This window comes from Eulemur rufifrons, chromosome 28, assembly GCF_041146395.1.
Source record: "Eulemur rufifrons isolate Redbay chromosome 28, OSU_ERuf_1, whole genome shotgun sequence".
NCBI lineage: Eukaryota > Metazoa > Chordata > Mammalia > Primates > Lemuridae > Eulemur > Eulemur rufifrons.
Genome location: NC_091010.1, coordinates 33,524,663 through 33,548,769, shown reverse-complemented (window position 1 = coordinate 33,548,769; position 24,107 = coordinate 33,524,663).

Below are 24,107 nucleotides of genomic sequence, written 5' to 3'. Positions count from 1 at the left end.
AGGAACCCAGGACTAAGACAAAATATTGTAACAAAAGATGCCTCCATCATTCCTATCACTCAGAAAGTTATTAGGGTTTTAGAATCCCTGTGCTAGGAACTGGGGAAAGAAACCAAATATTTATTTTTTATTGTGTCATCGAGGCATTTAAACATTGATTTGCAGGCCGCTATTTTTGAAGATGCACCTGCTTTTTAACTTATTTTTTTAATTATATACAGTAAAATTCACTTTTTGAGTGCATACAGTTCCATAAATTTTGACAAACACATTCAAGTAACTACCTTCACAGTCAAGTTGCAGAATAATATCATCACCACCAGAAATCACCACATGCTGTCCCCTTGTAACTCTTTGAACTATAAAAACAAACATTAACAGGCCAACTTCTATTGTTCCTATTTTATAAACTTTTATGTGTACTTTACTTTTTAAAAGAGATTTATAGAAAAAAATCTATTTTCTCTATGAATATTAAATAACTACTACATACCAGGCACTATATCAAGCACTTGGGATAATCAGTAAACAGAAAAGACTTACAGTGTTTATATATTTCAATGGGTAGAGTATGAGTAATAAAAAATAAGTACAATAAATAAGAACTTTACAAAACATACTTTACAAACTTTACAAAACATACCCTAGAGAAAAAAAATAGAATGAGAGTGGAAGTGAATAGTTGCAGATAGATGACTGCAAATTTAAAGAGGTGCTCATTAACCAACTCATTCTAGGGGTATGAAGATTATTCACATTCAAAACCCTTATCTGACAGAGAATCTGGAATTTTTGTCCATTTTTAGTAAATTTCCATAAAAAATATGTTTAAGTCAAAGTCCTAATTTAGTTTACAGAACCGTATCTTTGATTCTACTGTGTAATAAAACTATCAAGTAAGACCTCAAGCTCTCCAGACAAGATGGACTCCTGTGGCTAAAAGAGACACTCTAAAATTAAAGGCAGAACCAAATGGCCATAACAAGGTGAGAGAGAGCTGTCATGTGCCCTGCATTCTAAGAAAAGGCAGTTTTTGATAAACATCCTGCTTTACAATCCTGAACCAGAACAGATGATTTAACCAAAGCCAAGATAAACTGCCCCTGAAATCTCCCCCTACACCCACAGGTTTCTTAAAGAAAACATCAAGCAGAGACTTCTGGTTTGGGCTAGAAAACCACCCAGTCAGAGCTTGACTATTTTGACCAATCAGAACCAATCAAACAAGTTTGAATTCACTCATTTACATAAATGGACATGATTGAGAACCCAGGTGGAAACTTTCCCTATAAAAGCCAGACACTCCCTTTGTACTTCAGAGAGCACACTTCCACTTATGCGGAAAGATGTGGTTCCCCAATCTATAGATTGCTTCTCAGAAAATAAAGCTCTCCCTTTTTCCCTTCACAGATCTTCTGGTCTTTTTGTTAACACTACTTTTCTCTATATTGCATTGTTTTTATTTCTAATTAAGTTCACCTCTTTTATATATTTGAACTTCACAGAGGTAGGAAATAAGTCTTAATATAAATTTGCAAGATTAAAATGGTGTTGTATAAAACTTAGGAACATGTCATATTTTCATAACAATTAAAGCACATGAAATTATATCTCCATCCTCTTAACACCCTGTTAATGTGACTTTAAATGATTCAGAAAGTTATTAACCCACATGTGTCAGTAATGTCAGCACATTTCTCAAACCTGAAAAACTGAATACTAAGGTGTATACCCAAATGAAACCAGGAAATCTAGTCTCGAAGACTCCAGAAAGAGGGTGGGGTACGACAAAGAAAAAGGAGACTAAAGATAAATCTACTAATTAAATAGTTGCATAAATAAAATTATGTGATTCTTTCTTTACTCCCTCTGCTAAATCCCCACTGGCAACCATAGATACACACTCTCCAAGCAGGAGACTGGGGGATTCTTTCTTGGTGAAACTGACCAATCTAGAAATAAGGACTTCAGAATACTAACATTTAGGGGAGGGGAGGTAGTGGCTCCCAAAGAAATGAATGAATTTGCTTTTGGTCACTTCAAGTGAAACTCATCAGTCAACAAGCCCCTCTCATCCACACAGAGCTCCCAAATGAATTTTATCATTTTGCTCTTACATGGGAAATGATGGTTAGCAAATCACCAGAGTTGAAAAAAGCCTTTAATACCCAAGAAAAAATGAATCCAAAACATATACAACAAGAGAAAGGGGAAATAGAAAAAAATAGATTTAACTCCTCTCCATTAATTGCCAAGGATCCAAAAAACCAAAAAAATTTACTACTTTATTCCCAGAAATTGGCATAATGCTTATCATATAGTACTTACTCAGTAAATATTTATAGACAGGAAGGTACAATAAAGTGGTGTACTCATTAAATATATGTATGTGTATACATATATTAATATATAAAAACATATATAGTTATAGGTATATATGCATCTGTTTTAAATATAAAAATATAAAATATTGTATACCGATGTAGAAATTCAAATGTGTATATGCATTTTACATAATAATTAAAATTAGAACAAAAATAGATTTTGAGAAAAACGTACATGTGTGCACAAAAAAGCTAATAATATTTAAAATTCACAATATGTTGAACACAGTTCTGTTTTCTTTACATAAATTAAATGATATAATCATCACAGCAACCCATTTTCAAACTGAAGTAGAAAGATTAATTCAAGTCACAGAGAGTAGTAAATAATGGAGCCAGCATTTAAAAGCAGGATTTCTCATAAGGAAAAAAAAAATTAAAAAGGAAAATAATAAGAAAATATATTCTGATCACTCCATGGAAATTTTTTAAAAGATTATAAATTTAGGATCAGTTAAATACATTTGATTACCAAAATCTGCAGGTGCAGGAGTACTCTTTGAAATAAGAGACATACTCAGGGTTTCCCTGGGTAAATCTGAGAGTAACTAGGGTTTCACAGATTCTGAGCATGGAGGTAAACAGATCTAAGATGGTAACAACTGAGCTTTGAAAGTAGAAAAAATAAATCTTTCAATTTGGGGCATAATTAATGGGAGGAGAAAATAGCATTTGAGCACCTTCTTGTAGGATACCAACTGAGTAGTACCAATTTTTTATTTCAAATGCAGGTCCAATGACCTAAGCAGCTTCTATAATCTTCTGATAAATTTTAGATTGAATGCCATGTGTTCAGAAGATCTTCCTCAATCTTTTTGTAATAACAATGAGATGGCTATTTATGGAATAGTATGCCAGCTAACAGCTGATTTTTAAAACGCTATTACTTCACCGTACATCTGGATCTGAAATCTGACTTTAATGCAAACGGTTTAAATGAATAATCTATGTTCAGTCTTGGGTTTGTTCCTTTTCATGATTTATTTCCGACTCTATAAAAGACAGGTCTTCCTTCATGATGAAAAGAGAACTGTGGTAACCTTTTCACCTCTTGGAGCAATAGAAATAAGATGTAAACCATAAATCCCCATGGTGATCATTAAAATGACAATATGAAGCACAGCAAATGCAAAATGTTGAAGCTCTTTATTAATTAAAGAGGTGTTACTTACCAACCCCTAGATAAGTGATGCTATGACATTACACTCCTTGCATACTGAGAGAGGTCAGATCCTACCTTATGACACTATTTTCTTAAATTAGACCTGATGTTCTTAATGTACAGCAAAATGTTGAACTCCTGGCTAGCCGGACAATGAAAAAGCAAATAACTAGGGAAGTATCTGAAATTAGAGGAATTCTCTAATTTACCAAGCTTGCGCAAAATCTCTATATGGCAGTAATTAGCAAATCCCTTTATACTTTCAAGTCTTTGAGATTCCTCATTATTCTCAATAAAGGAAGTTCTAGCCATGAGGGTCGATCTTCACCCAAATGCTCATAGCCAGAATTGAACTGAAATCCAATAGGAGATGACAATCACATTGTAGAATACCTGATAATGATACAAGTCTTCAATTCTGGTTGAATCAGGTGGCAACAGCTAAGAAAGTTTTCGAGTTCTTCACAAGGCACAATTCTCTCTAATAACACCACTAATTATGTTGAAATATTATGTATGAACTTGAATTCACATTGCATGGTTAAAGAAAATGAATGCAGCATGTCACATGAAGAATACAGATAAGATAATTAACATACCATTTTTTTTTGCTTTTTTTTTGGGAGAAATATCTACATGCATTCCTGCTCTATCAATTTCATATTAATGAATATGGTAGATACCTAGCTAGCAAATTTGATCAGACAACTCTTATATTACTTTGTAAAATACTTCTTATAGTTTCTATTGTACAAAGGCCTGAGATCATATTTTACCATTTCAATTTGTCATGTAGAGGTTAACCTCCATTATCCTCTAAGATATTTTATTGTCACAAAAATTGTAACCAAATTTAACCTACTTTTCAATACTGACATTTTTCTTTTAAAAAATGCTCAAGGTGAGGTGTTTCTTTTCAACAAATACAAACACCATCTAAACTGCCTCCTAGATAATCTTAGCCTTCACCAGAGAGTGATATGTTGACATGCATGCCGAGCAAAGACACATTACAAAAGATGAACTCACCAAAGAGATACAGCCTACAGGCACAGTGAAAATCCAAGACAGAGTAACAGAAAGGTTCTGAAAATCTTGCATCACAGTTTTTGTCAAGCAATATACCTCTCTACATGTCACATTGACAGCGCTACTTTATAGAAGCATAAGTATACTCCCATGAACAATCAGTAAATAAAAAAAATGAAATTTGTCCAATATTTAAATCAGGAATGCATATTTTTACCTAAATAGAGATTAGGTTTGTCCATGAATTCTTTAAAAATTGAGCTCCAGTGTTACATTTAAACTTGATTCAATTTAGAAAAGCTTCGTGTATAAGAGAAGCTTATAAGAAGTTTTCATATCACATGACATGATACAGCAACAGTGATTGCAGCAAACTTGATTTTTTTAATGTGTTAAGTTTTTGTTTTAAACATTTTATTTTGAGATAATTTCAGCTTCACATATTGTTTTAAGAACTAATACAGACAGATCTCATGTGTCCTTTATCCAGTTTCTACCAATGGCAACATATAGCACAATTATGGAACAATTTCATAAGCAGGTCATAGGCTTTGATAAAGTCAAGATACAGACTACTTGCATTACCAAAAAGGTCTCTCATGCTGCCCTTTTATAGTCACACCCACTGCCCTCCTACCCCTACCCATGCTCCACACTAATGCAACTACTAATCTGTTTTCCATTTTTACAATTTTGTCATTTTAAAAATTTGATGTAAGTAGAATCATACATTATGACACTTTTTGGGCTTGGCTTTTTTCACTCAGCATAATTATCTGGAAATTGAGCTAAGTTGTTACATGGATCAATAACTCATTCCTTTTTGTTGGTGAGTAATAGTCCATGGTAGTCCATGGTACTATTTATTTATTTATTTATTTTGAGAACTGGTATTTAAATAAATGACTTATTTTTTTGCTAAACTTTGTTTGTTTCAAAATATTAATGTTCTAGGTTGCATGAATCATTTTTGTAATGCTTGAGTCCTAGCCATAGGTGTGTCCATCACACAAATACTGTTCATAGTACTCGTTAGGTTGGTTTTCTCCCTCACCCCTGGTTGATTTTCGTTGAGTTTTTCTTCCCTCTGTGCACTTGTGTGTTAATCAGTTGGTTCCAATTTAATAGTGAGTATCTATGGTGTTTGTTTTTCCATTCTTGTGATACTTCACTTAGGAGAATGGTGTCCAGTTCCATCCAGATTGTTGCCATAGGTATTAATTCATCTTTTTATGGCCAAGTAGTACTCCATTGTATACATGTACCACATTTTGTTAATTCATTCATGCTTTGATAGGCACTTGAGTTGATTACAGATCTTTGCAATTGTGAATTGTGCTGCAATAAACATTCCGGTGCAGGTGTCTTTTTGATGAAAAGTTCTTCATTTCTTTTGGGTAAATACCCAATAACGGGATTGCTGGATCAAATGGTAGGTCTACTTTTAGTTCTTTGATAAATCTCCATTACTGTTTTCTATAGAGGTTGTACTAATTTGCAGTCCCACCAATAGTGTATAAGGGTGCCTTTCTGAATCTATGCCAGCATCCATGTTCTGAATTCCATTTTTGTCATTTTAGCAATTTCCTTGTGGGTGGAGTCCACTAATGTAGCTCCCTTGTATTCTCTTGGGGATATCTAACTATTTTGTTTTTTTTCATGTTTCCAGGGTTATTTTTCCGATTTCTTCTCATCTGAATCCTTTTTTTGGCTTTGGGTTAATAGGATTGCAGGGCACCTGTTCTCCTTTCTTGGGGACTCTCTTGATCCAAGTCCTGGAGTGATGGACTTCGTTCATCTTCAGGCCTGGGGGGCCCTGAATGATGTGTTGGACCTCAGGGAGGTTCTGCCGCCTCAGCAGTAGTGGTGGGGACTCAGTAGTGTGGTCTTGGGGAACCAGGCACAACTCTGGAGTCTCAAGGGTGGAATAGCAGGCCTGTTTGTGGCCCAGGAACTATAGGGGCAGAGCCTCAGACTCGGGCTCAGTGAGAGGTTCATAGCTGGCTCTGGGGACTTTGGGGACAAAGCCACTGATGAGGAGGCTGTTCTGCCAGTGTGTGGACTGCTGATGTCTAGTTGCGCAGGCAGGAGTTTGTCTCATCATCCCAGGGTCTACGTTGGTGGGCCAGAGCTGCTGGTAGGCTAATGTTGTTCCCCCACAACTAGGATCCACTGAAGCAATAGTCCCAGGCTTCCCAAGTGGTGTCTGTGGTGTCTTAGTCTCCTCCTCTGTTCAGCTCCCACTCCAGGGAGGAGGTGTGCTCACACCCAGTCACAGGGCATGATGCATGGATGCATCTGTTTCCTCCCTGGCCTGGTGGAGATGATGCAAAGGGTACTGTTAGAAGCTGGGTTCTGAGTGGACCTGGCACCATGTACCAGAGTGATCAGGATGTCATTGGTTGCAGAAACCTGGGATTGGCAGGCACCAGATCTTTGCTGCACCTGCTCTCTGGTGAAATGTCTCTGCACAGACTCTGATAAGCTCCCTGATTATCCCAGAGGTCTGCAGTGGTAGAGGGAGACCCCTCATACATCAGGATGCCTGTAACATTTGTTTCTCTCCTAAAAATCATTGCCCCCTTGGGTTGTCTCTATCCTGCTATCTTCACCCTTTCCTAGCAGTAAGAATTATTTTGGGACCCTCAGCTTAATCTCCATGATAATGAGTGATACTTGTGAGTACTAATCAGCCCCACCCTATCGATTGAGTTGGTAGATGCTGTAATGAGCTATAGAGTTGTTCTCCCTTTCAGTGGTTGATACTTGCAGAAAAGAGCCAAATGCAGAAATGTTCTTTTGTGCCTATGATAATCTATAGTACCTCAGGTGGAGCATTTGAATGACCCAGGCTTTGGGAGGGGCCCTATAGCTCCGAAGGGGTTGCTTGATGTCCAACACAGCAGAGGTGGGTAGAGGAGCAAGGCAGGGTGTGGTCAGGTTGTGTGAGACTGGAAGGCTTTGCAAAGCCTTGGTAGGGCTCAGAGGTTGTTTTCCCCATGGCTAGGTGGAGCCACTGGGAGGAGGGTCAAGACAGGTCCTCCAGATAAGGAAGGCTGCTTGTGAGGAAGGGGCCATGTTTCCCCAACAGCCCAGGCACCTGAGTGTGCCACACTTAGTTGCCATGATGCCATGGCCTGGGATATTCCTTGCTGCAGGACCCTCCTAGTCTGTTTGACATTTCAGCTTCAATCCACAACCCTCTCCAGTCCTGGGGGCATGAGATCCGGCCTGCATGTCTGACCCACTGGTGTGTGTCTCCAAGAAATACTGGTGGGCAGAGAGCTCCCAGATCAGGCACCCTGGGTCCACTTCAGGTCCTCAAGGGGAAAGACATGGCCGCCACTCTTTGTGGAAACCTCAGACTGGAGGATGCACCAGCTGGGGGAGAGGCAGTGATTTGCCAAATTCTCAACTCAAACTGCTCTCCCAGTTGAAGTGGGTGGGGGAGGAACTGGGAAAGATAAGAGTCTGAATGCAAGAAAGCTGGCTCACCAGCCCCTTGGGTAACTCTCCTTGGAGGGGAACTCCACATGCAATGTCCAAGCTCTGGGATCACACAGGTTCGCCCCACAGTTCTGTGGTTGCTGCCATTTGGGGGCTTGTGGGAAGTGGACTAGCTTCCAAGGAACTTGGTAGCCCGCTGATCACTGAAGGAGTGTGGGAGAGAGAAAGGGATTTCTTCTTACCCCTTCACTGAACTCCAGGCCTCTCAGGGTTTGATCCTTGCCATTATTGTTTTTTGTTTTGTTTTGTTTTGTTTTCCCTGTATTTTCTTTCTTTTCTGCTTCAAAAGTTTCCTCTGAGAGGTCTCCAGCAGGCGCTGGCACTGCTCTCTATGACCTACACCTGAGTTGCATCCCCTCTCCCCTTTCCTTTATCCGAAACTCTTCCTTCTCTCTGGGACAGTATGGCAAGCAATGTCTCTAGTAAGCCATCTTTCCCTTCCCCCTCTGACACCATCATTTTTTAAAACATCTATCCATTGGAAGACATCTGAGTGGTTTCTAGATTTTGGCTATTAGGTATAAAACTGACATGAACATTTGTGAACAGGTTTTTGTGTGAACATAAATTTTCATTTCTTTGTAATAAATGCCCAGGATGAAATAGTGTGTCATATGGTAGTTACATGTTTAGTTTTATAAGAAACTGTGAAAATGTTTTCCATAGTGACTGTGCAATTTTATATTCCCACCAGCAATGTATGAGTGAGTCAGCTTTCTCTGGATCCTCTACAGTATTTGGTGTTATAATTCTTACATATTGTAGCCATTCTAATAGGTGTGCAGTGATATGTTATTATGGTTTTCACTTACATTTCCTTAATGGTTAACAATGTCGAATGCCTTTTCATGTGCTTATTTGCCTATGTCTTCTTTGGTAAAATATATATTCCTGTCTTTTTGCCAATTTTCTAATAGGATTTTTTTTCAGCTGTTGAGTATTGAGAGTTCTTTTTATATGCTAGACGCTAGCCTACACATGTGGTTTGCAAATATTTTCTTCCAATCTTCAAATTCTCTTTTCAACGTTAAAAAACAGTTTATTTTGTAGAGGAAAAGGTTTAATCTTGATGAAGCCCAATTATCAACTTTTCCTTTTATGGACTATGATTTTGATATCAAGTCCAAGAACTCTTCGGCTTGCTCTAGATCCTAAGAATTTTTTCTAAGTTTTTGTCCTAAAAGTTTTATAATTTTGCATTTTACATTTTTGTTCATGATCCAGCTTATTTTTTTATAACTTTTGAGATTTCATTGAAACTCATTTTATTGTATATGGATGCTCAATTGCTCAAGCAGTTTGTTGAAAAGACTATCTTTACTACATTGAATTGCTTTTGCATTTTTGTTTGGGACTATCAGAGTTCTCCGTTCTGTTTCATTGATCTATATGTCTATCTTTCTACCAAAACCTCACTGTATTGATTACTGTAGCTAGGCAACTAGCCTTGAAATTGGATAAACTGCTTCTTCCCACTTTAATCTTCTTTTTCTAAATCATTTTAAGTCTTCTAGTTCTATTGTTTTCCATATAAATTTTAGAATAGCACTGTCTAAAATTTACAGGAATTTCATCAAACCTGTATCTCAATATTTTTGTAAGAATTTTGTTAAAGCTATATATCAATTTAGGGAGAATTGACATGATCACTCCGCTAAATCTTCCAATTTATGAACACTGTCTCGCCATTTAGTTAGTTCTTCTTTCATTTCTTTCATCAATGTTTTATAGTTTTAACATGAAAACCCTGTACATATTTTGTTAAATTACATCTAAGTATTTCCCTTTGTTTTGAGAGTTTACAAATGGTATTATTGTATTTTTCGTTTGGTGTGAAAATATTTGTTGCTAATATATAGAAACACGATTGAGAAAGAAAGAGAGAGAGAGGGAGAGAGAGAGAGAGAGAAAAAGAAGGAGGAGGAGGAGGAAGAAGAGGAGTAGAAATTTATTTTAAGAAATTGCCTCACATGACTGCAGAGGCTGGAAGTATAAAATATGCCATTCAGGGTAAGCTGGCAGGCTGACCCAAGAACAGCAGATTTTGCAGCTCGAATCTGAATGGCAGACTGCAGGCAAAATTCCCTCTCCCTCAAGGGTGTCAATCTTTTCTTTCTTAAGGCCTCAACTTATTAGATAAGGCCCATTTACATTAAGGAAGATATTTATTTTACTCAAAGTCTATTGATTTAAATGTTCCTCTCATCTAAAAATATGTCTTCAGAGCAACATCCAGACCAGTGTTTGACCAAATATCTGGTACTGTAGCCTGGCCTATATATATATACCTAGTTTACATATAAAACCAAATTTACAGATAAAATTAACCATCAAAGTCCATCCCTTATAAACTTGGCACCACACACATCTCTGTAAATCATACTTAATCTTCAAGTAAAGACAATGACAAAGTCATACTTCTGCCTTACATGGTACAAGTATCTTGCATACAACCAAAATTGCACTAACGCTTGCCCCAGAAAAAGATGCAAATTTCTTGGGTGATGTCCACTCTTCTCCTTGATATTCTTTAACTGAAATACTATTATGCAGAGTTAACATTTCTTAAATACTATGATAGAAAGTCAATACTTATGTTCTATGATGAGTTGATAAGAAAGTGAGGAAAACAAAATTATTTGAGATATATATACACGTACATGCAAACATATTTGTAACAAAATAAGGAAAAATACTCAAGACAGTTACAGTCATACCATTTTTATAAGTGATCATGTGGTCATAGGTAGTATTTATAACTACTTTCTTCTACTATCCATTTCTTATTCCCTTTGCTCTCATCAAGTACCTTAACTGGTCATGGTTGTTTACCAGGTGGGGTAACCTAAACTTTTAGTCCTAAGATTTGGATTGTTAGCAGTCCTTCCTGAATTATTAATATTTCACTTCTTGCAATTATTCTGAATCTAAAACTGCTAGGTAACAAGGGGATATATTTGGCAAGGACACAAATCATGGCATATTTCCTCAGAAAATATGTTCTTAAAATAGAGGGAGCTGCAGTAAAAACTGATGGTAGAGCATTCTCAGGATTGCAGAGTTTTGGGTATTCCATAAATTCAAAGTGTCAAGAGGCTGAAAGAAGGGTAAGAAAAGTTACCATTTTATGTAATAGAAACATAGTAGATTTAATAAAAATTCAAGATATTCAGAATTCAAACTTTTATAGGAAATGATCTTATTGATTACTACACTGGACAAAGTTTAATCTTATACTATGCAGGTGGAATGTAATGTTCAGATGAATTCTGGTATGAACATGTTTACGTTCACTCTCACATTCAAAGGTGAGTGTATGGAGAAAATAAATGGCAAAACTCCAAAGACAAAGCTGCTTTAAAGGAAAAATACACCTTCAAGATGTAGAGAAAGTACCCCTCTTTGAATATCTGCTAGAGAAACTGAAAGATTAACATAAAAGATTTGTTAACTATGTTTAGAAATTATATATATATATATTTTTTTTTTTGAAACTTCCTAAAGGAAAAATTTTAACAATGTGATCATTATATTTTCTCAATATAGTACAATGATAACATTTTATTCCTATTAGAAAAAAAGCTGGCATTATGTAATATGCATCTACATCACTCAGAATATCAGTTTTCCCATTTTTAAAGTAGGGATGTTTTATATATATAATATATATAAAACAAATAGCAGATGTATATGTATATACAAAATACATTATGTAAAATACACATCTTAAAATATTTTTCTGGTATGTAATGTATATTTTATATATCGATTTTACATTCTTATTTGAAAGATCAGATATTTTTAAAATTACATAAGGTGTATTTACATAAGGTATATTTTATCATATTTTAAATCTCTTGCTCCCTTTAGAAATTTGTATTTTCTTTTACAAAATCAAAGTAAATAGTAAATTAATTTCATAAAATTATACATATCTTCTCTTTTCTACTTCCTAATTTTTTTCCTTCCTCTCTCTTTTGCTCTCTCTTTTTCTTTCTTCTTCTTTTCCATGCTTATGCAACTAAGAGATTTTCCATGTCTCCTACCCATCTTCTTATATTCTTCTTGACCCAACTTGCTTCCCCAACCAAATAACTAAAATCATTTGTTTATTGATTCTTCCTCAGAGGCCATAAAAAACAGATTCGTAAAAATCCTAGATGTTTACCTTCTGAATCATTTTTGATTCTATGAATCTTAAAAGTATAAAAAATTAGCAACATTATAAATATAATGTTTAAAATTATCTAATTAGAAAGAATGAAAATTATGTTTATAATTTGCTCATGTCAAATAAAAAGATAGTTTTTAAAAAATATTTTTAAAATTTTTATTCAATAATTACATCAATTTGAGTTAGAGATTAATGAGGGTCATACTAACATCTCTTCTTGGAAAAGTGCATTATCATTAAAATAACTTTTAAAAACTAAGATTATTTTAATGGCTCAGCATAGATTGTGTAGAAATTATATTGCTATATCAAATGAGTGTCACTAAATGGGAAAGACAGTTGAGCAGATTATAATGAGACTTAATTAATCTAATTAGACTTAAAAAGATATATACAATTACATTCTCTCCATGGGCCCTTGTTTTTGAGATGTGCATCCCTCTAACAAGTGTCCAATTATTGTGCATTCTTCTACCAGACAGGATCCATGAGTGGAGAGAGCAAATTCTAGTGTGGAAGGTGGGTATACTGGGGTATGCGTGAAACTCCTTACATGATAATAGCCTGAAACTGTTTCTACTCCTGTGCCTTCTAGATTGGAGAACAGCATGAGAATAATATATCTGCTGAACAAGAAACGTGGTCCCTGAGGAGCCATTGAACATGGTGTCTGCTGTGAATCTCAATATTCTGAGTAGAAAACTGCCTTACCTATAAATATATTCTATCTGGGGGCATTTTACAATATAGCGATCATAGCATTAAACTCTGAAAGCAAAAAAAAAAAAAAAAAAAGATTTCTTTTAAAAATATAAAACAAATATAAAATTAGATACTTCACATCTACATATATCTCAAGTGGCTCATTGTCTCTGCACCCCCCACAGCATAGGCTTAGAATCAGCTGCTCCTCCTTCTATCAGTGATAACAGCAAACAGAAACGTTAGCTATAATTATTTCTAATTTCCTATTAAACAGCAGTCCTCCATTTCAGAGAGCTTTAGCAAAGAAAAACCACATTGCTAAAGACTTCTGTGGGTATTTATATAGAATTATAATATAGTAAGCAAAATATAAAAATGTCTGTTCCAGCTATTTTGAACTAGTAGCCATGCTCCATTTTGAAGGCAGTTTACATGAAAAGCAATATATTTATTCTTTTTTATCTCAGCAACTTGAATCTGAGTCACAAAGCAATACAGATGGGACCATAAACAACAGTCTAAAGACAAAAACTGCTTAGCTTTAAGAAAGAAGCTAAAAGAGCCAATATATTTTCATGTTACAGAAATACTCAGACATATTTCAATTTTCTGGGTAAAATCCAGTCATCATAATTTAAACATTTTCTTAAAATGTCTGCGTTTTAAGCTATTTCTTTGCAAATTTCAATTTTAATATATTTAAGTTGCATAATATTTTCTATCCGTGACAATAAACAAAGTTAAAAGACAGTCCATTTTTTCCTTCCTCTCATTTTCTCTCTCTCTCTCTCTCTCTTTCTTCTTTTTTTCCATGCTTATGTCACTAAGAGATTTTCAACATCTCCTACCCATGATATTTTTCAGGAGCCAGAAAAATCACTGAACTAGGTTAAGAAAATAATAAATGAATCAAGGGACAATTACAATAAGAAAAACAATATCAAAGTTTCTAATTCAACATTTGTTAGGAAATCTACAGAGTGAAAAACTCAGACTACTACCTTAGTTTCCCAACAAGTCCATGTGCTCCTTTCCCCCTTACAGTCCATTTACTTCACAGTGAAGTGATCTTAAAAAAGAGGCACATTGGACCATATTTTAGTTCAGGTTAAAATCTTTCAATTGCTCCTCTTACTTAAGATAAATTCTAACTCATCACCTTGGCAAGAAAGGTCTTGACTGATGTTTGTGTTACCTAACTCTTCAGAACATTTTTATGCTCTTTCTCCATTCCTATTTTTAATTCCACTTACTTTTTTTTTCCTTTCATACCTCAAGTTTATGCTCACACTTTTTTCCATTCTTAAAATGCTTTTTCTCACTTATTTTTTTCCCCCACAGCTACATTTATTATCTCTTTCAGGGCTTAGCTTAAGTGTTTTCTAAGGGTACTTAAGTGCATATCAATTGTGTCTTTCTTATTATTTACTTCAAAACACTTATTTGTTCTTATTATCACATTAACAATCTGTAATTATTCCATGTATTTATTTATTTTAAGTCGGCCTTCCCCACTAGCATGTGAACACCCCAAAAGTAGAAAACATACCTATGTTGGTCACTGTTATGTTCCCAGAATGTGCCTGACACATAATAGGTTCCTGATAAATTTTTGTAATTATTCCATTCATTTAGGAATATTTTTGAATCAGTAAAGATTATAAAATATAGTGAAAGTAAATGGATTTGATCACCTAGAAAAAATAAAACTATTATAACCCTTTTTTGATCACCTAGAAAAAATAAAACTATTATAACTCTTTTTCCTTTTGTTAAAATGTTATTGTTAATTGTAACCTCTACGTAATCCAACCCAGGCTAGTTTTTTAGGAATTTTCTGAACTAATTAAATTACTGCTAAAGAAAATGATTTTTTACTGTCTTGCAAAAAATGGAATATAAACATACATGCACAACCACATAAACACATACAGAGTATATTAGAAAGTTGAAAATTAACCAGTGAATCTGAAATAGACCATTAGCTTGCATAATTCCACTTAAAAATGCCAGTGGTTTGAGATCTGCACAATTCAAATGAAATATAACATTGCAAAAGTATTACTTTATGGTGTATTATAAAAGATGCCTTCCAGAAAAGGTGGCTTTAGGAGATCATTAACATACTATTGAATAAGAATCACTTTTGTTAGGTTTCACAATATGTTCCTTAGTAACATAAAATTTGGTAATCTGTGCCAAATCTATTTTGCTTTTAACATTTTTTGATGGGACAGCTTCTCCAGACTTTTACTTCATGAGGATGGAAGAGTGTCAAAATGAGTTTATTCAATCTCAATCCAGCAGCTTGGCAATAAGAGATGTTCTTAAAGCAGGGAGTTACAGAGCTCTGCGTTCAGCAAGAAATGCCTAAATAGTAGTAACTATGAAGCCTTGATAACCTTGAGTACAGCAATTGTATCATATTTATGTTTCTATCCTTCTTGTCTATCACAGTGCTTATATTAGTGCTCCATAAATGTTTACTGAAGGCCTTTAATCAAACACATTAGTTTTAGTCTATCCAGCATTCTTAAAAAGTTATAAAAAGGATAACAATAGCATCTTACTGGAATAGTCATAAAATAAGCCTTCCTGGAAAAATGGGGAGATTGAGTAGATTTTTGAAGATTAGGTATTAGGCAGGCAGCCTGATAAATTCTAGGGTCACACACATACAAAAAGGCTCTGCAGAAATGTGTTGTAAATTATGACCTGGCATCCCCTCTTCTCTGTAGTTAAAGGATGCTGGAGAGCACAAATCAAAATGTAGGCTCTAGCCCTAATCACGGCTCACTTACTGTGAACTCACGGAATTAGACATGTGGTCTAGATGTCTGGTAATACCCTTCTGAAAGCAAAAAATACTATGTTTCTGAAAATGTCACATATATATGAATCTAAGTTTTCAAAATTTATGTACACAATATATTAGGTGGAATTTGATGATAAACCAATGAATCATTCAACTCTACAAAAGCAGGTCTCTGCACAATTCCAGAGAGCTCCTGATTTTTACATGCTGTGAACCAGGGGAGTAGCACTCTATTAAAAGAGGTTGTAATTTGGGGATTGTGAATTTAATCTGCTGTGAGCCATTATTATGGTAAACTTTTGTATTAATTGTGTTTTCATGTTGCTTGAGGGCAAGCTGCTGAAAGGAGATTATTGCAAATAAGCCATTAGTATAAAAACCCATTTCTGCCATATCAAAAAAAAGGAAGCTATTAACTTTGCTTTGCCAGTTAGCTATTTAACTCATGCATTCTAGTGTTTTTTTCTGTTGTAAAGGTTAAAAAAAAAAGGCCACATAAATCCAGTGTTATAGAGTATCAGTTATAAAAAACAACACACAACATTTTATTTAAAAAAAAGAGTGAAAACATTTTATTTAAAAAAAAGAGTGAAAACATTTTGCATTGTACGAGATCCTAAAACCTTAAAAACATGTAAGCAGCCAGAGATCTATCTGTTAGTATGAAAATAATTAGACAATTTCTCATTGAGTAGATAACAACCTACATGATGTCATGTACTGTAAAATAAGTGTAGCCTGTTGTGTGGCTCAATTTAAAAAAAAAAAAAAAAAAGGCAAAATGTGAGTTTCCCATGTTGCTTTTATTGAATGTATAAAAGGATCACGAGTCTTTATCACAGATTTTGACTGCTCTAAGAAATATAGAGTGAAAACATTTACAGATCTTACGTTATGATATGCTGATGCTATATTTAATACTGAACTATAGTCCAACATCTAAGAACTAAATTTTGTAAATTCATTATCATTATTTGTGCCCTAAAAATAGTGGAAAAACAGAAAGAAGAAAGTTTACCTGCGCCCATCAAAAAGAAAGGACTTAAAAATTATTCACACAAATAATAAAAAAATAATTCAACAGACAGTCATTAAATACTAACTTCCGGTGGCAGGGGCTGCGCCAGAGAACAAGGGATAAGAATTCCCACCTTGATAGAGTTTATCTCTTAGTAAGAAACCATACTATTCTAAATATTGTTCCTCAGCCCTCCCATACACAGATGCACACATTTATATTCCAAATGTCTCTTTTGAGCAGAAGTCATTGAGAAAAATAACATAGTTTGGAATCTCAAATCATGAAAAATCATTATGAATACCAAAAAACAAACCCTCTTCACCATAGAGTTTCCCATCTTTACTGCAGCTCTGGGTTGAGAGCTTGAGAAATGAGGAATTAAAAAAAGAAAAAAAGGATTCAGACTTCTTTTTAGGATTCCAAAATTTCAGTTCAATCCCTGCTAATAAGACTATTTAAAAACAAAACTGCAGAGAACTCACATGCTTACAGTATTTTGTCAAAAGATTTCAACTTGGGGAGGCAGAGGAGATGTTTAAAGCAAAAAAATGGTGAAAAGATACACTTCTGTGTACCTTTTTTGAAGTTTTAAATTTGACCCCATTGCTTGTTAGCATATATAGCAATTAGTCTGTAAATTATTAGGTAGATACAAATTTGCATAATGGTTTTTGACTAAGTTATGAATAGATTTATCTTCACATATTTCTTTAGGTTATATACTATGAGTTGATTAATTGAATTGCACATTCTGTTATAAAATCATAAATATCAAACAATTCTGTTTATATAGGAAACTTTTAGAAAAAGAATAATTCACAGTCTCTAATTAAATTGAAGGGACCTAAAAAAACTGCTAGATCAATTATGTTGAAAAATTTGTTATATTATTGACTATAAGAACAATAAAATATACATTCCTATAAAAATACATCTGTGTTCTATGCAGATAGAAATGACTTTCAATGAGGGATGTAGACTTGTAGGAAAACAAGAAGAGAAATAAACAGAATCACTTGTGAGAACTTTTTCACAAAATAGGAACATAATCTTCCCTTTAAAGTAGAGGAAATTGAGGCTTATTAAATTTAAATTATCGAATGCATGATGCATACCCAATTAATGGGAGATACAGATTTAAACCCAGGTTCATTCTCCAAATTCCATGTTCTTGTCTACCTGGCTGTATGTAGCCATCATTGTTCTTAATATATATTATAAAAGACAGTATCTCAGTGTCTTTCTTTACCCTGGGAAACCTGTCTTTCTGGAGTGTTACATATTACAGCTGCCATTCCCTTTATACATTTTTCTCTAATGTAGACCTAACTTTAATATGTATTAGTGGGAAAGAAGACACTAAGCTGGTGAAGAAAAAGAAAATAATAATTGTCAAGAAGAGATCATTGAGATAGAGGCAGATTTCTCCTGAAACTCTAGCCCTCAACATAATGGGAAAAAAATCCCATGTCACTCATTCTTGGGTTAAGAGGATTTGTGACTACTTCTTATCCTACATTTCCTGGCTCTGTCACCATGATCTCTAGCATTTTATTTATTACAGAGCTCTCCACAGAAGGAAAATATTCTAAATACCTGTAATTTTTCCCCTTTCATTTCAGTTTAGATCGTCACTACCAACAGATTGAAAACTCCATCTTATATTTCTTAAAATACAAACCAAACTAAGACATCAAATATAATATACATGTTCCTTTATCAATTTTTTTATTGTAAATAGCTCAGTTATGTTTTTCCATGTTTAAGTTTACTGAGTTTCTATAATGCAGCTCTTGAAAATAATTTACAGAAAATATAGATGAGAAGTGCTATCTTAAAATATGCAGTTATTCATATTTTGTTCAACGATGACAGTCAGAATAAGGTTACTGTAATGCTGAATATTGTTTTCTCAATAAATTACAATGATTGAATATGATATCAACAAGAATCATGGAAACTTCTATAAATACCTGGTGATTATGATAATATATATTTATACTATTTATGTACCTATACCTTTTGTTCATTTACAACCACAGCAGATGTAATTTGCCTTTTATTTAAAGAACAGAAAGAAATCTAGACAGTCTCTTAGATTTATCATGCATTTAGTTGCAATAGCAGATAATAATATCTGACAATATATAAAGTTATACTTCAATTTCAAAAGATAGCTAAAATTAGGAATTGCTTTTTCTTAGACTACATTATAAAGGCTGTTCTATTTTTTGAAAATTGAAATAGTTTTTGTAAAATTATTACTAATGCAAATGTACAAAATGAAACAGAAAAAAAGATAAAGTTATTAGATATAATCTTGAAAACTATTAGAGTTTAATTCAAATGCTATAGAAGGGAAAGCCTTATTGAAAAATGTTTCCAAAGACTTATGTAACAGGCCTAAATTACACAGTTAAAAGCAGTTTATCCTATACTAAAACTCTAGTCTCCCGTCTCTCAAATCAGTCCTACCAATCTTCTAGCCACAATTGTTTTAGATTGTTTCTGTGTTTTGGTCTTACTATGTATTATACCCTCATTCCTGCGTCTACATTTACATACCTACTCATTAACCTTGCTTTCTTCCAATATTGATTTGGTCAAAGAAAAAAGGTTATATTTGCACATTCAATACTTCTCAGTAGTAATGAACTCTGCAAAATTCCGTTGAAATACCAAATTTTTCTAATCATCAAGACTCATACAAAAGTTTGATCTAAAAATATTTTCTGTAAATGAGCATATGCTCCAAAAATTTTTCCATTTTCTGCGTATTTTAAATTACTTAAGAAGTAGCACACACACAGCAATAAATATGCAACTGTGAATAAATAATATTGGCAATGCTAATTAATAAAAATCTTAAAACTAAATACCAATTAGCACCTTTATTCTCAAACTCATAGCAATTACTTGTCAGGGAAACTTACAGCTCGGCATTACATAATCAACAAAGAAATTAATAATCTTCATTAATAAATTATTTTAAATCTAAATTTATATGGAAATGATTTTCAGAACATTGTGATACAAATCTTAATATTTATAAATAAACTTCTAGAACTGCCAGATATTTATACCAGCTCTTAACATTTTGTGAGAGGGCATATTTAACAGCAATTATAAAACATTGAGAACATCTATAAAAATTATCACTCCCTATTAATCCTTTTAAAATTTATCATTCATAAATTTCAATAGCTTTTCTTGAACCCATTAGTAGTGTGAGCCTATATTTGTTTTGGGCTCTACATTAATGAAGACAGATTGCTTTGGAGCGATCTGGATAACTAAGCATGCTTTGGAGTCAGAAAAAATGGTTTTTAATCTTTTTTTCTAATTTTTAGGTTAGTTTTTAGTTGATTACTTATTTCTAAGTGTCACTTTCCTTTTCAGTAATATAGAGAAATAATATGTTCTTCATAATGTTATTTCAAAATTGAAAATGAGAAAATGCATGTGTTAAATTCCTTAGTATAGTGCCTGCAAAAAATGTAGTTAACATTCAATAAATAGTGGCTAATATTGTTCTGATTATTATTTGCATAATTATAGTTCTCATATTTAGATTTTCCTTAGCACCAGGCACAAATTTAAAATATGACTAGTTTCTAAATATCAATGTTTCTAAGCAGAATTTATCTTTGTTCATATAAATCAGTTCTTCCTCAAAACTGTTTTGCTCAAGAGACTAATAACTCCTCACAGTCATATTCTGTGTGATCTTAATCAAATATTAGCTCCACTGTACACTGGTTGGGAACTGAGGGCAGATATACGGGCAGTGGAGAAGGTACCACTGAACTTTAATTTCAACATATTTAAAGTGTGAACATTTTTAAGATCTGTCTCAATGAGTTGTTGTGATTAAACATGGCAATGTGTGTAAAGCACTTAACTTTTCCATCCACAAACGATGATTCAATACATGCTGGCAAATATTATATTGTTACATTATTATTGTCTTTTTATAATCTATCTATCCTCTCTTTCTCATTCAGTCATTCTCCAAATCCACTTCCTTTCTCAAGCTATTCTATCTCACAAACTCATTCCTATAGTCATAATCAAATCCCATGGCAATACGGATTTGATAAGATTATTTTCATATGAAATAATCTAATTTTCAAATAAGTCTTTGGAATAGAAACTTGTCACATTAACTTTACATTTCAGTTTAACTTACTTTTCCCTTTAATCACAAGTGTATTTCTTATATCAAAGAAATTAAGAGGTCTCATGGGGCCTTAAAGGCATTTTTTCCCTGTAGGTATACTTTTCTTATGTGTTTGAAAATCTTACCCTCTTAATTGATTTTTAATAGCTCTAGGACATGCAAGAGAGACTTAATAGTGTTTCTTTCTCTATTCTCCTTAACATTTCTTATCAATACTGCTATAATCAATAATGTATTTTTTTAAAGTTTTTAATAATTTCAGCTTAAAGCTCTTCAAAACTTATAAATGGAGTGCTCTACCACAACATGCTGAGTGAGCTATTTGGACAGACCTCTCTCCTGCTGTAGTCATTCAGAAATCATGGTTAAAATACAAAAATAAGAATTACCTTTTATGCAAAACATGGCTTAAAAAAGAAAAAAAGAAGAGAGTAGAAAATCCTCAGGTGATACAAATGGAAAGGGTAATCAAAGTCAGATGGGGAAAAATAAGGAAACCTTTATACTTGGGTGAATACCCTAGAGGTTCATCCCCAGCACCCATACAGGAGCTGGAAAGGTGCCCTCTGGATCATAAAAAAGCAAGGTCACTGGAATTAGTCTTGTGACTGCTAAAACCTGCTCTTACAGAGAAGGTGGGGATATGACTCACTAGTTGTGGGCAATAGTAGGAAAAATTATCACACATGAAGGAAGCAAGCAAGCGATATAGGAAGAAAAGCCTTCCAAGAAGATGGAAGATGAAGTATATAAATGTTCATATGAAAGTATGCCTGGCAGTATTCAAGGAATAGCAAGAAGTCCATTGTGGCTAGAAGAAGGTGAGCCTGGAAGAGAGGGTAGGAGGTAAGGGTTTTGTAAACCATTGTGATTACTTTGGCTTTTAATCAGAGTGATGCGGAGATAGCCACTGGAGAATTTCCATCAGAGGAGTCACAATTTGATTTTTGTTTGAAGAGGTTTCCACTCTAGATACTATGTTATGAATAGAATGCATAGAGTTTAGGTGGAAACAGAGAGATAAATTAGCAGTTTATTACAATAATATAGCTGAGAGATGATGTGACTAGGACCAGAGCAATGAGAAAGGGTCAATCATATTTTGAAGGTAGAATTAGCATTAATACATTTTGCTCATGGATTGTACATGATGTATGGAAGAAAGAAGACAGTTGAAAAGTCCCCCAAGGAGATTGTTGGTCCATGCAACCGGTAGGAGAGAGTTGGTATAAATCGAGGTGGGAAAGACTTGAGAGAAGTAGATTTTGAGAGAAAATCATCAGAAGCTCAGTTTTGGTCCGATTACATTTGAGATACCCAACCAAAGATGTCTAATGAGCAGTTGAATATAGATTTCAAGAAATAGGTCCATGCTGGAAAAAGTAATTTGGGAGTAATTACTGTATGAAAGTTTAAGGTTATGTGACTGGAAGAGACCATCAAGAGCACATATATACACTGAAGAGAAAAAGTCCAAGGAATGCACTCTGGTCTTCCTAAGTAGAGAAAGTTGTACTTAGAAGGCAATGAGGGCAGCATATATATGGTGATATCACATGGGTGACATAATGCCTGTTTTAGAGTAGTATTTTACTGACCCTTTTTTCCTGTCTTTTGAAGGATTTTGCATAAAGGCTTTCTGAGTCATCATTTAACTCAAGCAAAAAACCTGGGAATAGAGATTATTTAAGTCTCTTCATATGTCTGTCTAGTATCTCATTCCATTATCCTTTTACCCAAATGACTCATATTCTGCAATCATTTATCGCATGGACTCTTATTAACACCTATTGAAATTTCATCTGGCAGTTCTCGTTCTCATTTTCTATGCTTCTCTCCATAACAGCCTGTTATATCTTTCGTGCCCAATATACTCATCATTACTAAAATACCCTTTAATTCACAATGGTTTTTTAATCAGGACATGCTGATTTGTTCTTATGTACAGGACTAGTGATTTCTTTACAATAACTTCACTTCTGTTCTTCATCCTTCTTTGACCACTGTCCCTTCTTTTCTTCTTTTCAATTTTCGTATAATGTGGAAGTATTCATCATAACTTCCTGCAAACTTGCCTTTCTTGTCAGCTGACTTCTATTTCCTCTATTGTAATAGCAGATTCTTCCACTGTATCTTCTCATATTTTCACATCTGTTGATCTTCATACCTATACTTGGCAGTCACTTACGTAAACAGGTAAAAAAGCTGTTCACCTGCAAGCTACTGTGTGGCACCATGCTGCTTTTATTCCATTCCAATCTCTATTTCAATCTCTAATTTTTCTCAAAATGGAAAGTGCTCCATTAGTAGCTGCATTTGCCACAACTTCTTCAGGCTATAACTCCGATTAACTCACATGGTATAACTCAATTTCTAATTCCCTAAATATTATTTTGATCTATTCTTGAAATGTTTTGAATATTTTGAAAAGTAGATAGTGAAATATATTATGAAATTGAAGCTGAAAATGCATATCCTAAATCTTTTTCTCATAGAAGAAGTTGAATTTGCATATTTTTAGATTATGGTAGTATTCCATCTAATTGCTTAAGATTTCCATCATACACTAGGGAAACTTTCAATAGAAATATTTCCTAAACATTTTCCTAGAAGCAGGGTATATTATGTTCTAGACTGAGACTAATATTTGTGATAATGGCTTGAATAATATATTACACAAGCTTACAATATGATTTCTTTCACAAAAAAGTTATGTTTTTGCATCTTTTTAGGTAAATATTCTATTATAGATGGAAATTTCAAAGCAACATTTTTCAGGTCGTGATTTTATTATACTAGTTTTGTAAAACAGTCTTAAAAACATGGCTAGATAACATGTTCAAATAAGCTTGGGAAACACACTTTTTTTTTTTTTTAGAAATCAAATGGACCATCACACATTAGTAATAGAAGGATTCTGAAGGCCTCTGTTCAAAGAAACCTATTTAATGTGGTTTATTCCATGTTTCAAGCCTATGTAATTATAGTTTTGCTTTAAAAAAAAAAATAATACTTTCTGGCACCCTCTGGGGCCTTCAGAACCACCTCCATCCACCACTCACTAAAGTAGCAAATATCTGTTTAAATTATGGTTTGCTCATATGAATTTCTGTGAATTTTAAAGTATAAT